This window comes from Peromyscus leucopus, chromosome 3 (assembly GCF_004664715.2).
Source record: "Peromyscus leucopus breed LL Stock chromosome 3, UCI_PerLeu_2.1, whole genome shotgun sequence".
NCBI lineage: Eukaryota > Metazoa > Chordata > Mammalia > Rodentia > Cricetidae > Peromyscus > Peromyscus leucopus.
Window position 1 is genome coordinate 23,002,337 of NC_051065.1, and position 15,732 is coordinate 23,018,068.

Below are 15,732 nucleotides of genomic sequence, written 5' to 3' on the forward strand. Positions count from 1 at the left end.
AAATGGAAAAAGCTCATTCTTCTTCAAATAGTTTTAACAAATTACTAACTGCACCCTCCTTGGGTCACTGACATCTTGTTTTCATAGGAACTAGAATAGAAAGGAAGCCATTCAATGTTTGTGGATATTTCCTTAATGATGTAAAATATTGCACTTCTTAAAAAAAAAAAAAAAAAGGCTGCTGACAATACCCTTACTCAGGGCATCACTGTAATCAGAGCACACACAAAAGGCAGACACTGGCTGCAAAGCATGTTCACGACTTCCAAGACATTTTCTCCAGTTTACTGATTAGAGCAGGACATGTCAGCCCTCAGCCTGCCTCACTGAGCAGAAAGCAGCCACCCAGCCTGCAGAGCGGGAAGTGGGACTTGGCTGTATAAAGTATTCACCCCGTATCCACATCTTTGTTTCCTGTGCTCTTCATTACCCACAGTCATCCATGGTCAGAAAATATTAAATGGAAAATTCCAGAAACAAATAATTCATGAATTTTAAATAAGTTTTATGATAACAGAGTGCTACATTTGTTTAGTTTATTCTTAGTCACCGTGGCTAGTATCTAGTGCCTAATTTATATATATATATATATATATATATATATATATATATATATATATATACATATATATATATATATATATATAATTTTATCATAGGTATGTATGCAGAGGACACACATAATGTAGTTCGTAGCTGGATAAGCCATGGCTTCAGAACTCCAGAACTGGGAAAGAGGCATTGGAGGTCTAGAAATACATGGGGGTCTCGACGTTGATCAGTCTGTCCACCAGACCCAAATCAAGAAACAGTCAGATAATGCTGGCATTGGGGAAGTCAGAAATATGGGAGGAAAAGCCCTTTGGATAGATTGATTCATCATTGAAACGGTGAGGCCACACGGTAAAGACAGGAACCGAGCTGGTTAAGCTGTGACAGCAAAGGATAACAGTTAGTGGCTTGTCTCTTGGAAGACTATTGCTACTCCCTGTGGTGGTTTGAACAGGTATGGCCCCCACAGACTCTTATGTTTGAATGCTTGGCCCATGGGGAGTGGCACTAACAGGAGGTGTGGCCTTGTTGGAGGAAGTGTGTCATGGTGGGGCCTCAGAAGGACTCAGACGCTCAGGTCAGTTCTCTGCCTGCGGATCCAGATGTAGAACTCTCAGCTCCTTCTCCAGCACCATGTCGGCCTGCACGCTGCCATGCTTCTCACCATGACCTAGTGACTCAGGGACTGGAGCGTTGATCTCATGTCTAACACAACTGTTCAATAATCCTTTTATCTCACTGAGAAACAAAAGGCATTCCTACCACAGGGGAGGTGTTGAACGTAAAACACTGAACACGCGAGACCTAGGCACAAACAGCACCACAGTCGCTGAGTCACTAGAGGAGACTGCATTATGTCCCGCATGTTCTGTTAGGAAGACAAGGAAGTGTACAATTCAGTGGAGAAAAAAGCTTACTTTTCAAGTTGGCATTTTGTGACCTTCCTTCAATAATACTGGTAACAATGAGTTATTATTATGAAAAGATACACGTTACCTACCACTAAACTCCTCCTTATCAAATTCTATGATTCCCTAGTTTTGAAAGAAGACTGTGAATAAGAGCTGGAGAGAGGGCTCAGTGGGTAAGAGAGCTTGCTGCACAAGCGTGGGGACTCAGTTCAGATCCCCGTCACCTCAATAAAAGCCACTCACAATGACACATGTCTGTCAACTGCTAAGGAGCAGAAACAAGTGGGCCCCAGGGTCCTGCAGGCCAGAAAGTCCCTCAGAACAGTGAGCTCTTGGTTCAGTAAGAGTCCTCGTGGAGCCTGACAGAGGAAGACCCCCATCATCCACCTCTGACCTCTTGACACATACACACAGGTGTGGAAACTAGCACACAGGCATGCATATACCACACATTCACACACACAAAGAAAGTTATAAATTAGATGGTAATGGTAGAATAAAGTGTAATATAATACATATTTAATCTGATGTAAAAATACCCTAGCAAATAAAGTGGGTTTTGTTCTAGAAACAATCCCTCTGGTGACAGAGGAGAGGGCCCTTCATTCAGAAACAAAGGGTGGGTTCTGTTTTCTGCACAGATTTCTGAGTTGTAATACAAATATCCATATGGCCTTTTAATTCTTCATCTCCGACAACAATGTTGATGGAGTAACTGCTTTTCATGAAGTTCTGAAGACTTAAAAGTAGCTTGTTGCCATTTGAAATGCTACCTGCTCACCCCACGTATAAAGTAACCAAAGTGAGGAGACTCCCAAGAATCAAGAAACCACAGGAAAACCAGACACTCTCAAAAGCAGAGCTGTCCTGTAATTCCACCGGCTCACCTCCATGGTGCTGGGGACTCCGGATGATGATCACTCGGAGAGATTGCACACATCATAGACACAGAACAATACATTTCATGGGTTCATTTCCAAGACAATGTTGAAAGGGAGAATTTATAATGAGATTCTTAGACTCCTTCAGACTTGGTAGCAACTCTTGTAAGTTACTGTAGGAAGCAAAGGGAGGTTTTGAGAATATGTACACGTGTTCAAAGTAGCTACGGGTAAAAAACACAAACCCTTCCCAACATTTCCACATTTAGATGATCTATCGACAGTGAAGTGGAAGATGGTGTCTCCCATTGTCTGACTTCCAGCATTACTATAAAGTTATAGTAATTAACTCAATGTGGAATTCACATAAACACAAACACGAAGACTGAGAAGTAGATCTCCAATCAATGGAGAGCATTGTCATTATAAATGGTGCTAGTGGGTTAAAGAAATAGATATTGGTTAAAAAAAAAAATACCTGCCACGCAAGCGTGACAACATCAAGTTCAACTCTCTGAATTGTAGCTGGATAAATCTTCTCCACCCAGCCGTACCTGAATAACCAGTCAGAGGTTTAATATTAATTACAAACTGTGTGGTCTATGGCTCAGGTTCTCGCTAACTAGCTTTTTCATCCTAAATTAACCCATTTCTATTAATCTATGTATTGCCACATGGCCATGGTGTTACCAGTCTGCTGGCATGTTGCCTTGGGTGGCAGGCTGGCGTCTGCTCTGACTCCACCCTTCTTCATCTCTGTCTTCAGTTTGAATGTACTGCCTAACCTTATTCTGCCTCCCCATTGGCCAAACAGCTTTATTTATCAACCAATGAGAACAACACATATTCACAGTGTACAGAAAGACCATCCCACAGCACTGAACCAACAGGAGAAAGAGAAAACTCAAAAATTGTCCTCTGACGTCTACATGCATACTGTGATGCATGTGGGCATCATCATCATCACCACCCTCAATTAAATAAATTCAGTGGCACATGGAAAATGGGATTTTATATGCAAAAAGAACTAATCTGAGTCCACAATGCATGCTCACCGAATCCTAATTGAGAAAGTCTCTTTTTTTGTACAAAGAGTTACTTGTAGAAGCAGAAAGACTTCAAGCTAGACCTTCCAATATTTTAACTTTATAAATGAGAAACCCGGGTTCGAAAGAGGAAGTGGGGTCTGAAGCTCACTGCATCAGACATCTGACTTATAGTCTACACAAATCTTTTTCCTAGAGCACCTGCTTCCAAAGGAGATATCTCTAGCAACTGAGCACGAGGGTGAACTTAGGTATCTTAGACTCTTGCTTCTGGCCCCGTGACTACTTTAGCTCCTTTCAAGCTACCAGTTGGCAGTAGCTCTAAGGGCTTAGGGGCGGGACTCTGTGCCTACCTCCACTCTCCGCGCTGGTTTGGCGTGAGCCTTCTCAAGACTTGTGCCTTCTATCACAACTGCTGTGATTTCTCGATTCAGTTGCCCTGCTGTGTAAGGGCTGCCAGATGCAGTCATCATGGAGTATAAGCCTAAGTCATTAAGCAACAGTTTAATAGGAAGGAAATCACAGGTCTGCCTGATGCCACAGGGTTCAGGCGGGAAAAAGACACCCACAGGGCTGGCTGAAGGCATCCACAGGACCACCTGGCACCTTGCCTGACCAGGTGTGTGAGTGCCATCATGATGAGCAAGTATATGGTGGAGAAATGGGAGAGAGGGAGAGGCCGAGCAGTTCATTTGCTGTGGTAGAAGGTGGAACTGAAGAGGCAAGGGCGGCGAGGAATGGGTTAATGCTGGCAGCCTGCTTGCCACCTGGGACCATGGTGGCATCCAGGCCTGGGCTGTTGCCTAGGACCATATCAGGGTCCAAGGTCCTACCACAGCCAGAGTCTGTGCTAATGTCCATGGCCTGCACTGTTGCCACCAAGACCACGGAGATGCCTGGGGTCTGGGCCACCTCCTGTGGCCATTTTGGTATCTGAGGGCAGTACAGGCACAAGGGCCATATAGATATTGGTGAACTGTGCTGCCACCTGGGGACATGATAGAATCCAAGTCCAAGCTGCTGCCAGGGGCTATGTCTGGGTCTGTGGCCCTGCAGCAGCCAGGGTTGGTGTTGATGTCCATGGCCTCATTAACCACCGAAGGCCATGCAGATGACTGAGTTCATGTTGATGTCCAAGGGCCACACCACTGCTCAGGCCATGCTAATCTAGATGGCATGTACTGCTACCAGGAGCCATGGTGACATCAGAGCCTGGACTGTGGTCTAGGGCCATGTCTGGGTCATTGGCCCTCCCACAACCAGGGTCTGGGTTAATATCAGTGGCTCCTGATACCACCAAAGGCTGTGCAAATACCCATCACCTGGAGATCTGAGTAGCCTACAACTGCCACCTGAGGCCATTGTGACATCCCAGTCCAGCCACTGATGAGGACAATGTCTGGGTCTGTAGTCCTACCACAGCTTGGATCTGTGTTGCTGTTCATGGCCCGTGGTGCCACCAAAGACCACATGGATGCCCAGGGTCTAGGCCACAACTTGTAGCCATGTTGGCACCCAAAAGCCATGCCACTGCCAGGACCACTCCAATCTCAGTGGTCTGTGTTGTCATCTGGGACCATGGTGTCATCCAGACCAGGGCTGCTGCCTAAGGTCATGTCTGAATCTGTGGCACAGTAGCAGCCAAGGTCTGAGTTGATGTTCGTGGTTCCTGTTAACACTGGAGGCTGTGGGAATGCCCAGGGTCTGGATGGCCACCTGAGACCTTGCTGTCGCTGGGGCCATACTGATCTGGATGGCCTGTGCTGCCACCAGGGCTGTGGTGACATCCAGGCCCTAGCTGATGCTGAGAGCCATGTCTGGGTCTGTGTTCCTGCTGCAGCCGGGGTCTGTGATGATATCCTTGGCCTGTGTTACCGCGGGGGGTCATAGGAAGCATGCATGTTGAAATCTGAGGGCTGTGCCTGTCACTGGCCCTGGGATGGCTGGCCCTGCCCCTTGCTGAACACTACAGCAGAAGACCTGGTCGTCACTCCACCCCACCATGGGAGAGCTGGCCTGGCACTTGGGAGGGATGGCCCCAACTCTCACAGTGGGCCTAGAAGAGCTGGCTCTGTCCCTTATCTGAGAGGGGCAGTCCCAGTGGTCCAGACCAACCAGGTCAATACCACCCAGACCCACATCCTGGGTCTTGGCTTGGCCCACCCTAACATCTACCACAACTATGACCTCCCGAACTTCATGTAGGGACTAGAACAATAGCCCCAGGATCTCTATGACTCGGGGCAACAGCAGGATATCAAAGAGGAGGTCAGGTAAGTGTCCAGTGATGATAGTGTGCCAGAGGCCTTGACCCAGACCAACGACTCACTGCAATGGACATTTTATGAGCAGGGCTGATTGGACAAAACAGTATACTGTGTGACACATCACAGCTCCCAATGCCACTAGAATGAATGAAGAGGTGTTGGAAAGACAGAGGAGTGAGGTGGGTTTGTTTGTTTTGTTTTACATTAATTTGTTTTGGGCAATGCTGCAGGGGTGAGGGGTAGATACAGAGAGACTGGGAGGTGAATGGGATTCAGGTGGATGATGTGAAATTCCCAAAGAATCAATAAAGAATTATGTTATATATAAAAAAGAATTAGTTTAATAGATGTCCATTTAGCTAAGTAATAGTAATAGGTTCTCCAGTAGAGCCCATAATCTGTTTAGCCACAAGCTCTTGGTCCCCCAAAATGGTGCCAGATATGAGTTTCAACTTTTAGAATGAGTCTAAATCCAATCAGAAAATGATCGGTTACTCCTATGGTATTCATGCCACTACTACACCAATGGACATGTCTTGCCAGGCATGTAGCTTGCAGGGGTCATAGCTGAGTAAGACTAGTGATTCCTTGTAGCCTCTGGTAGCATGCATAGCTCCTTTTAGCACTATGAAATCTAGCCAGAATAAAGCTCCCAGCTTGATTTCTCTGTGTCTTATGATTCAAGTGTGGTGTCTTCAGTGATAGGGCCTTACCACAATGTTCTGGAGAGTAACCAAGAGCAATGGCAACAGCCTGTAGTGTTTGGGGGTCTGTGGGACCTTACTGGGCAATTACATTTTAATTTTAGATCAACAGAACATGATTTTTTAGTCTCATGAAATATTTGGAACATAATTAGAATAGCAAATCCTCTGTGAACCCTATTATATACCAAATACATACATATTTCTCACCTATGACAGTCAACCCCCTGCAAGTAATCAATGAACAAAATGATCACCTCTGCCATAAATCAACATTAACTTGTTGGCCATTTGTCCACTGACACCATTGTTCCCCACCTGGGATCTGAGGAACTGTGATCAATGGCTTTCTGATCAACATGGTGTCGATAAGCCTGGTGATGATCAGGAGGAATTTGATCACATTCTAAAGAGTTGTAGAAAAATACACTTTCCAGAAAGGAAGTGCACAGTCCCATGTCAGAGGGCCAGAAATTAATATCCTTCTCCTACCAGCCTGTCACTTGAAACACATTGTCTAAATCCCTTCCTTCAGGTTCTTATGTTACCTCCATAAAATAAGGGTATGTTAAGTTTTGTGAATATCAAACGCAATAAGGAAGAAAACCATGATCACTTCCTAGAATGTAGTGAACGTTTTACAGATTTTAAATGTTTTTTCTACATTTGCTGTAATTCCAAATACAGATTGCTTAAATATGTGAGCAAGGGGAGACTGATGAGGGTCGTGAATGCCGAAATGAAGAGACTATTATGCCATCTACACAATGTTTAAGGCCAAGTCAGGCAACCTCCTCCTGAGTTCTCACTAACTTTCTGAGAAACTGTATGGCATGTCATTTCCTGTAAGGTCAAGCACGCACTCACCACTGCAGGTCAAATTACCTCCTTTCTATACACTTCTTCTTCAGATCAACCTTGATGAAGTGGACAATGAGCAGGGAAGCCCTTGCCATAGATTTGTGGAGTATGAGAAATGGACAAACCCCGGAAGTGACCAAATCAAAATCCTGGCTCAAGCACAAACCCTTCTCCAAAAGAACCTAAACAATAGACATGATGGCAAGCAGATGCCTAGAAACGAACAAGTCCACCATGATGCCTGCGTGGAGGAACTACTCCTTATCTATGTTTTTTTTCTTCTTTAGAGCACTTCCCTGAAGTTCTATGACTCACAGGTCCTTGGCATGCTTGCTCTCATGCCAATCAGAGAAGTCCTGAGTCAATAGTCAGTTGTTCAGAACAACCATGTTTAGAAAATGTTTGGGTTTTGTTTGGTTGACACCTGTGACTCAGTCCTTCCTCCGCCTTCACACTGCAGGCTGCGAGGTCAGTCCACCAGCCCCCAGCTCACACCTTTGGAACCTGCAGATGGGTGTTATCTGCTCTTACCGTTTGGTGAGCTTCAAATGCTTCTAATCTTTTTATAGCCAGTTCTGGCTGTTATCTGGGTTTCTTCTAGTCCTTGTCTATTGTACAGGCAGAACAAGTTTCACTTTCTTCCCTGGTGATTAGAAGGGCAATATAATTATTCAACAATGGCTTAGATTCTCCTGCCAGAGAAGCTTCTTAATTAGACCTTTTCACACTTGGTGGTGGTGGTGGTGGTGGTGGTGGTGTGGTGGTGTGTGTGTGTGTGTGTGTGTGATTGTGTATTGTGTATGTATGTGACTGTGTATGTGAATGCAATTGTGTGTATGAGTGCGTTAGTATATGACCATGCACGAGTGTGTGTGTGTGAGTGTGTGTGTGAATGTGATTGTGTGTATAAGTGTGTGTGTGAGTGTGTATGTGAATGTAATTGTGCATATGAGTGTGTGTATGAGTGTGTGAGTGTTGCATTATGTGAGTGTGTATGTGTGTATAAATGTGATTGTGATTGTGATTGTGTGTGTGTGTGTGTGTGTGTGTGTGTGTGTGTGTGTGTGTGTGTAGGTCAGAGAACAACTTGCAGGAGCTGGTTTTCTTCTTTCTTTGCATGGATCATGTTGCCAGGCTTGGAAACAAGGCCCTTAGCCCCGAGCCATCAGACCAACCCCTAAAGCTTTTTCTTAAAACCACATTTTTTTTCAATACTGGAAATTGAACACTGGGCCCATGCATGCTGGTCAAACACTCGAACACTAAGCTACATCCCTAGCCTCTCTTCTTTCCTTCTTATTTTTAGACGGAGTCCTGCAAGTTTCCCAAGCTAGCCTTGAACTCTTTCTGTAGCCCAGGAAGGCCTTGAATTTGCAAGCCTCTTGTTTTAGCCTCCTGAGCAACTGGGATTACAGGTCAGGATACCAGACCTAAATTAAAGCTGAATTCTTATCCCATGACCTGATACTTAATCCCACTTAGGACCTGAAGAAAATGATACTATTGCCTTCAGAACTAATATTTTAGTTGTTTTTGTCTTTTCAACATTCTCTCTTATAATTTTGCCACCCTTATTATTCTGGCCCTAATTGGTGTAGCTCTTGAGTACCTGAAGTCACCAAGCCCATATTTAATTACAGGAGACCATGGAATGTAAACAGACATTTCCTGTCCCAACTGCCTATTCCCAAATAACCACTCTGAGGCTTATATTAATTGTAAATGTTCTGACAATAGCTCAGGCTTATTAATAATCAGCTCTTATATTTTAAGCTAACCCATATTCGTTATGTACACTCTGCCACACGGCAGTACCTCTATTAGCATGGCACGTTCATGTCCTGCTCCCTCTGCATCTGCTGGCAACTCCTGACTCTGCTCTTCTCCTTCCCATCATCTTTAGTTTGGTCACCCTGCCTATACTTCCTGCCTGGCTACTGGCAAATCAGTGTTTTATTAAACCAATTTGAGTGACAAATCTTTACAGTGTACAAGAGGATTATTCCACAGCATTTCCCCTTTTTGTCTAATTAAAAAGGAAGATTTTAACTTTAACATAATAAGATTATATACAACAAAAATAGTTATCAAGAAAGAATTACAGTTACAATATCCAGTCTATTTGTATTTGGCAAAATTGGAGAAAATACTCTATTATCTATGTTATCTTTGTGAGTTCAAAGTTTTGCACTTAATTTATCTTTTATCATAACTAAAGAACACTATAACTATCTAGTCTTCAGCTCCATCAAAGACTCCAGAAGGGTGAAATGTTACCTAATGACAGGGACATCAGGCTGCCTGGACAGTCCCCCAAAGTTCCTCTGCAACACTGTAGCATCTAACTCTGGCCTACAGGTCTAGTATATCTGACACACTTTCCTGTGAAGCAGGGAATTCTGAAGGACTGTCCGACCTTGTCTTGGCAAAGTTCAGCAGTCACCTTTCTTGTGTCCTGCTGGTTCAGTTTGGACAGTAACTGTCAGCGATTGAGGCAAGGTCAGTTTCTTTGCCCACATTGTTACCTTTTACCATAAAGAAAATAAACCCCATATGGAGTTTCTTTGATGCCCATAACACTCTTTGAAGTAATTGATGCTTCCAGGAACAGGTGTATCTTGCTGTCTAGAAAAGGCTAAGTTCTTAAAATATTTTAAATGCCATATTCTTCAGGTCTTTAATATGTTTGAAGATTGCCTATCTATCTGAAATATATCTCTGTATGACCTTAAAAACTTAACTAACATGACTATAAATTTGCTATTATAGATGACTATTAATCTGTATTTCTTAATTATGCATTACATTTTTAAATGAGTAGCATAAACATAATACCCTAAACAAGAGTAGAAATATACATACAATATAACAAAATTAACTTTAAATTTGTATCAATAAACCAAAATCCATTCAAATATAAAATATGTAAGATTAATAGTTGTTTTTTGGATTAAAGTAGATTCAATAATCTACCCTTTTATCCTGTCATTTCTATATCATATCCCCCTTTCTTCTTTTAGAAAGAGATCTCTGAATTTAACTCTTTTGTTTAGCCTTTTTTTGCTATGATCAATAACAATTTTTAACCAACTCCACCTAAATGATAATAAATATCCATAACTCATCTTTTTGGAATATGGGTGTAATTCTATAGACTACTTCCTGTTGATTGGGTTGCTTGTAATTTTTAGACCTTGAGAAAATTTAAGATAATTGTTAAGATGGGTGTAATATTCTGTGATGTTGGATCATCTCAGTCAGCAGTCTGGAAGTTGTTCTGGATGTTGGATCACGTGGGTCATCATTTTCATTGGTGTCTGCCCTCCTTGTTCTGAAAATATATAAACTTTAAAGATAATATACATATTTGTATTAGTATAAGTATAGATTGTGCATTGTACACAAGTCAACCAAAGATAATTTTTTTTGTTTTATGTTTGAGCAGGTAAAATATGCATCATGTGTCATATAGTTCTTTTAGGTTTGTTTATGTTTAGCCAGATTTTTCAGGGGATCTTCCTTGATCAAACCTGATTTTTCTTAACCCAGAAGGAATCTAGAGCCACTCATTTTCTGTGGAAATAAGAGCATAACCTCTCCCCCAAAGGAACATGTATTTTGACTTAAATTTTGAGGTGAAGATAATTTTAAAATATATAAGTTGGTTTAATATAGCAGTTTTCATAATACAAGGTCTCTTAGCAGCCAAAGATTTTAAAGACAACACAATAATATACATAATCCAAGCTCTCTGTGTATTTTCCATCTTTATGTGGCTATTATATTTTTTTATTACTCTATTCCTTTTTGAAAGGCTTTCTCTACCCTTTTTCTTCTCTCTCCCAAGCCTACATATATTTTTAAATACACTGTAATCTGTTTAGAGGTTTTTTTGTTTCTGTTTTTGTTTTTTGTCTGAATCTGTCCTTACTGCACACCTGTAACCTTTTCTGTCTGCATGAACAAAATAACTACTGGGTAACCTAGGTCATGGTGTGCTGGTGCTGGCTCCTCCCGCTTGGTTCCCTGAAGTCTAGTCTCATGGTGAAGACACGTTTATGGCCAGCTTTAAAAGCCATGTTTACTGCCCCAAGTCTGAGCAGTTTCTAGGTCCACACTGCCTCCACGTAGCCTGCCACTGCTGCTCATAAACTCCATGTACATGTTTGGCAGCAGGGCCTCTGAAAAGAGCTGTCCAATTTTTGACACTAGCATTGATCCAGAAAGCCATCTCTTAAAGGAGCCACACCTCTGCTCACCAGCTAACAGAGCCCACTGGAGAAAAGGCAGCTACCAAGAATCTGTGCTTGACTCTGTTTTTGTGTGTTAGAATCCTTTTTTAAGCTTTTTCAGGTTTTATGTGGAAATTCTGGTCACATGTTAGAATGCCATATGTAAAAGGACGTTTCATGTCCTTGACCACCTGTTCCCAAATGACCCCTCTGAGACTTATATTAATTATAAATGCTCTGACAATAGTTCAGGTTTATTACTAGCTAGCTCTTACATTTTAAGTTAGCCCATGTTCCTGTGGTGATATTTTATTTGTATGTTAATAAATAAAGTTTGCCTGGAGATCAGAGGACATAGCCAGCCATAAACAGAAGTCAGGCAGTGGCAGCACACGCCCTTATTCTGATCACATGGCAGGCAGAGTCTCTGTGTGTTCAAGGACACAACCAAGCATGGTGACACACGCCTTTAATCCCAGTACCAACCATAGAGACCTGGAGGTCTGTACAGACAAGCAGTGATGAGAAAGTGAGGTGGCTGGGCTAAGAGCCAATGAGAAGGCAGAACAGCAAGGCAATAAAGGCTCAGGTTAGAAAGGAAGAAGTTGGTTCTTTTGGAAAGCTACAATGGCGTGGTCAGCTAAGGTTAGTTGGTGGCTATTCATATTTCTCTGATCTCTAAGGCTTTCACCCTTGTATTTGGCTCTGTGTTTCTTATTTAATAAGACTATTTGGAAATTCGTCTACATGTTTCTTATGTATGCCCTGCCACATGGTGATACCTTTATTAGCATGACACATTCATTACCTTCTCCCTCTGCATCTGCTGGCAACTCCTGACTCTGCCCTTCTCTTTCCCATCATCCTTAGTTTGGTCACCCCACCTATATTTCCTGCCTGGCTACCAACCAGTGTTTTATTAAACCAATTCAAGTGACAAATCTTTGCAGTGTACAAGAGAATTATTCCACAACAATGTATTACTATATGAAAGCAATGCACTTTGAGACAAGTGAAGTAGTTTCCATCCAGTATTTGCAATTAACTGGCTGTGTGATCTTGATAAGTCATTGAACTGCTCTAAACTTAAGAGTCCTCTGGGGAACATTAGAAAATGCAAGCTCTCCATCACTTTATGAAGTTAACACCTCCACTTCAGTAATGTCCATCCTCATATCTATGCCTTCCTGGACATTCCTGCCCACCTAGGGGAGAACAGCTTTCACCTTGTTTCAACATTTCTTAGTTTTCGCCAAATGACTACTTAAACCCTTTCTTACCAGCTCCATGTAACTCAGCTTAAATACAGAGAAAGGATTTCTAAACATAACTATAATTAGAACTTCTTTCTATGTACTTAAAACATTATTTACGTAAATTTTCCCTAAGTCATACAAATATAACATATGACATAAAAGTTAAATTGTATAGTTTTTGGATACCTTATAAAATTATCTAGTGGGGCTGGACGTAGCAACACGTGACGTTAATCCCAGCACTCAGGAGGGCAGAGGCAGGAGGATCTCTGTGAGTTTGAGGCCAGTCAGAGTTCCAGAGCAAGCAAGAGCTACATAGAAAGACCCTGTCACAATAGAAATAAAATAATAATAATAATCTAGAATGGTTTTGTTTTCTTAGAAAGCAAGGACAAGGGATGACAGACAGTATTAACTGTAAGCCACATTTTTATCCTCATTCTCTGCAGAGCGACTTCCTGGTTTTGTGTATGTGTGTGTTTATGTATGTGCACATATACAGGCAATATACACACTATTTGCATATATGCACACTATATACTTTAGATCAACAACCTGATGTATTATGCTTGTGAAAAGGCAAAAATAATTTCCAAATGAGACTTTGAGGAGCCACTTAGTGACCCCTAAGACTGTAAGGTTCTTTTCTCCACTGAGCTGGAGTCTCTTCCTCCTGGCCATTTAGAGCAGAGCTGGTTCCCTATAACAACAGGGTTCACCATTTCCAGACAACTCCCGAGGGTCTGGGCAGGAGCTGTAAGATACAAGTTATCTTCAGTTTGGGTCCAAATCCTTGCATTATCAGATGCCTACAGCCAGGGTGAGAGCCAGCTAATAGCCATAACAAGCAGAAAAGATTATAATTGTTAGTGACCACAAGCCACGCCCAGCTGTGGACCAACAGCCTCTTCCCAGCCCACCACCATACGGGTGAAAATAGAAGATGAACTTCTTTCAACAAGGAGGAGGCTGTCCATGGCTTTGGTCCTACTAATATGAATATGTCACAAGCTAAACTGCTGCTGACGAGGAGTGACACTTGTATGTTTTCTCCAGCGCCACTTACTACACTATGTCCCAGCTCCCTGTCGCACTGGACCACTCTGCAGCGCTCAGGCAGTCATCCCATCCCCAGCCTCATTCTGAGGCAGCCGCCTTCCCCATCACTCTTTATGGAGAGTTCCCTACCCATCCCTGATCACCCCCAGGAAAAGGTCCAGGCTTCAGTGTTATCTGTCCAATATTCTCATCATCTTGCCTCATTTCACTCTTGTGTTAGGAACTGAACCGGGACTTAGCTTTTCACAATTCTCTGCACAGGAAGTGCCCTGCAAGCTGTCAGACTACTCCCAGTTCTTCACCTACTTGTCCACTCGGTTAGTTCAAATTCAACCTAGTTAGTAGATGGACAGATAAAACCTTACTAAATCTTCAAAATACAATTCATAAAATGTTAGGGGAAAAAAATAATGTTTGATCATCTGCAACATTTTTACTATAATAACATCTAACTTTTTAACACTGGAGTAATTTAATCTTTAACTTTTACCTGTTTTTCATCTTTATAGTTTTTGAAATAATGCACATTTGATTTAAGAAGAAGGATTTATTTGTTATATATGGGTTAATACTTTTCTTTCTTTTACATTGCCTCCTTTTTGTTTTTTGTTTGTTTGTTTGTTTATTATGAAAGAGGGACTTTCAGCATAGACCAGGCCAACCTTGAACTCTCAGAGATCCACCTGCCTCTGCCTCTGCCTCTGGAGTGCTGAGATTAAAAGTATGTGCTACCCTACTCAGCTTCTTAAGACACGGTGTCAGTAGATAGAGCTTTAATTTACTGTAAAGAGCCTGCCACTAGTTAAATTTTACAGAAACCTTATTATGATAGGGAGTATATTCAATTACTAGGTTGTACTGGTCATTAGGAATTATTTGCTAATTTTCCTATTCATAAGAGCTGAGATACAGAGTCACCTGGGTATCCATCAATATTTAAATGAATAAGGAAAACATTGTCTATATGCATAGTTGAAAATTATTCATCCACAAAAAGAAATGATATATCTATAACAGAATAGAGGGCACTGGGGACATTGTTTAAAATGAAATAAAACAGACACAGAGAGACAAATACCACAGGTGCTCTCTGATAAGTAGAAGAAGAAGAAGAAGAGATCTCAAAGTAGAAGAAACTGGAACAGGCATAACTAGGCTAGGAAGGAAAGGGAGGGGAGATCTAGAAGGAGGTAGATATAGCACACCACACAGTTGGATGGAAGGAAGGAACTGCAAAAAAAAACTCTCCTGCAAAAGCTCCCAACAACCTAGTCTATATTTATGGAGAGCCAGATAGGTGTAATTTAAAGACTTGCTTTAAATATCAGCTTGCTTCCTCCATGCCCTGTGTCCAAAGTGTATGTTCCCTTCAAGATATTCCCATGAGTGCAACAGTGGTACTTAAGTCTTGGAGTAAACCAACAGCTGCCTAAATAGATTTCAGGCGCTGAATAAGAGGGAATTTGTGCCTGGTACTGTAAACCAGTTGTGCTGGTTAATTTGTTGGCTACTTGACACAAACTGGGTCATCAGTAAAGAAACAACTTTAATTAAGAAAATACCCTCAGAAGATTGACCTGATAGCATTCCTATGTAGCATTTTCTTGGTTAATGATTGATGTGGGAAGACCTAGCCACAGGAGCAGTGCCACTCCTGGGCTGCATAAAAAAGCAGGCTGAGAAACCAGGGTGAGCAAGCCATTAAGCAGCATTCTTCCACAGTCTCTGTGTTCCTGCTTCAAATTCCTGCCCAGACTTCTCTTCATAATGGACTGATGGTGACTGAGATGTGTAAGCCAAATAAACCCTCTTATCCTCAAGTTGCTTTTGGTCATGTTGCTTATTACATCAATAAAAAGAAATTAATCCACCAGCTAGCTATCATTGTAGCCAGTGAGGTCATGGACTCTAGAGTAGAACCTACTCCCACTTCCTTAAGCTAACATGATTTCTAGCTGAATTT

At 42.1% G+C, this 15,732-nt stretch overlaps 1 pseudogene; it reads left to right on the plus strand.

Moving 5' to 3' along the window:
- Window positions 1-12,081: 12,081 nt before the first annotated feature.
- The window catches only part of LOC114693481, a 77,624-nt pseudogene continuing 73,973 nt past the window's right edge, over window positions 12,082-15,732 (plus strand).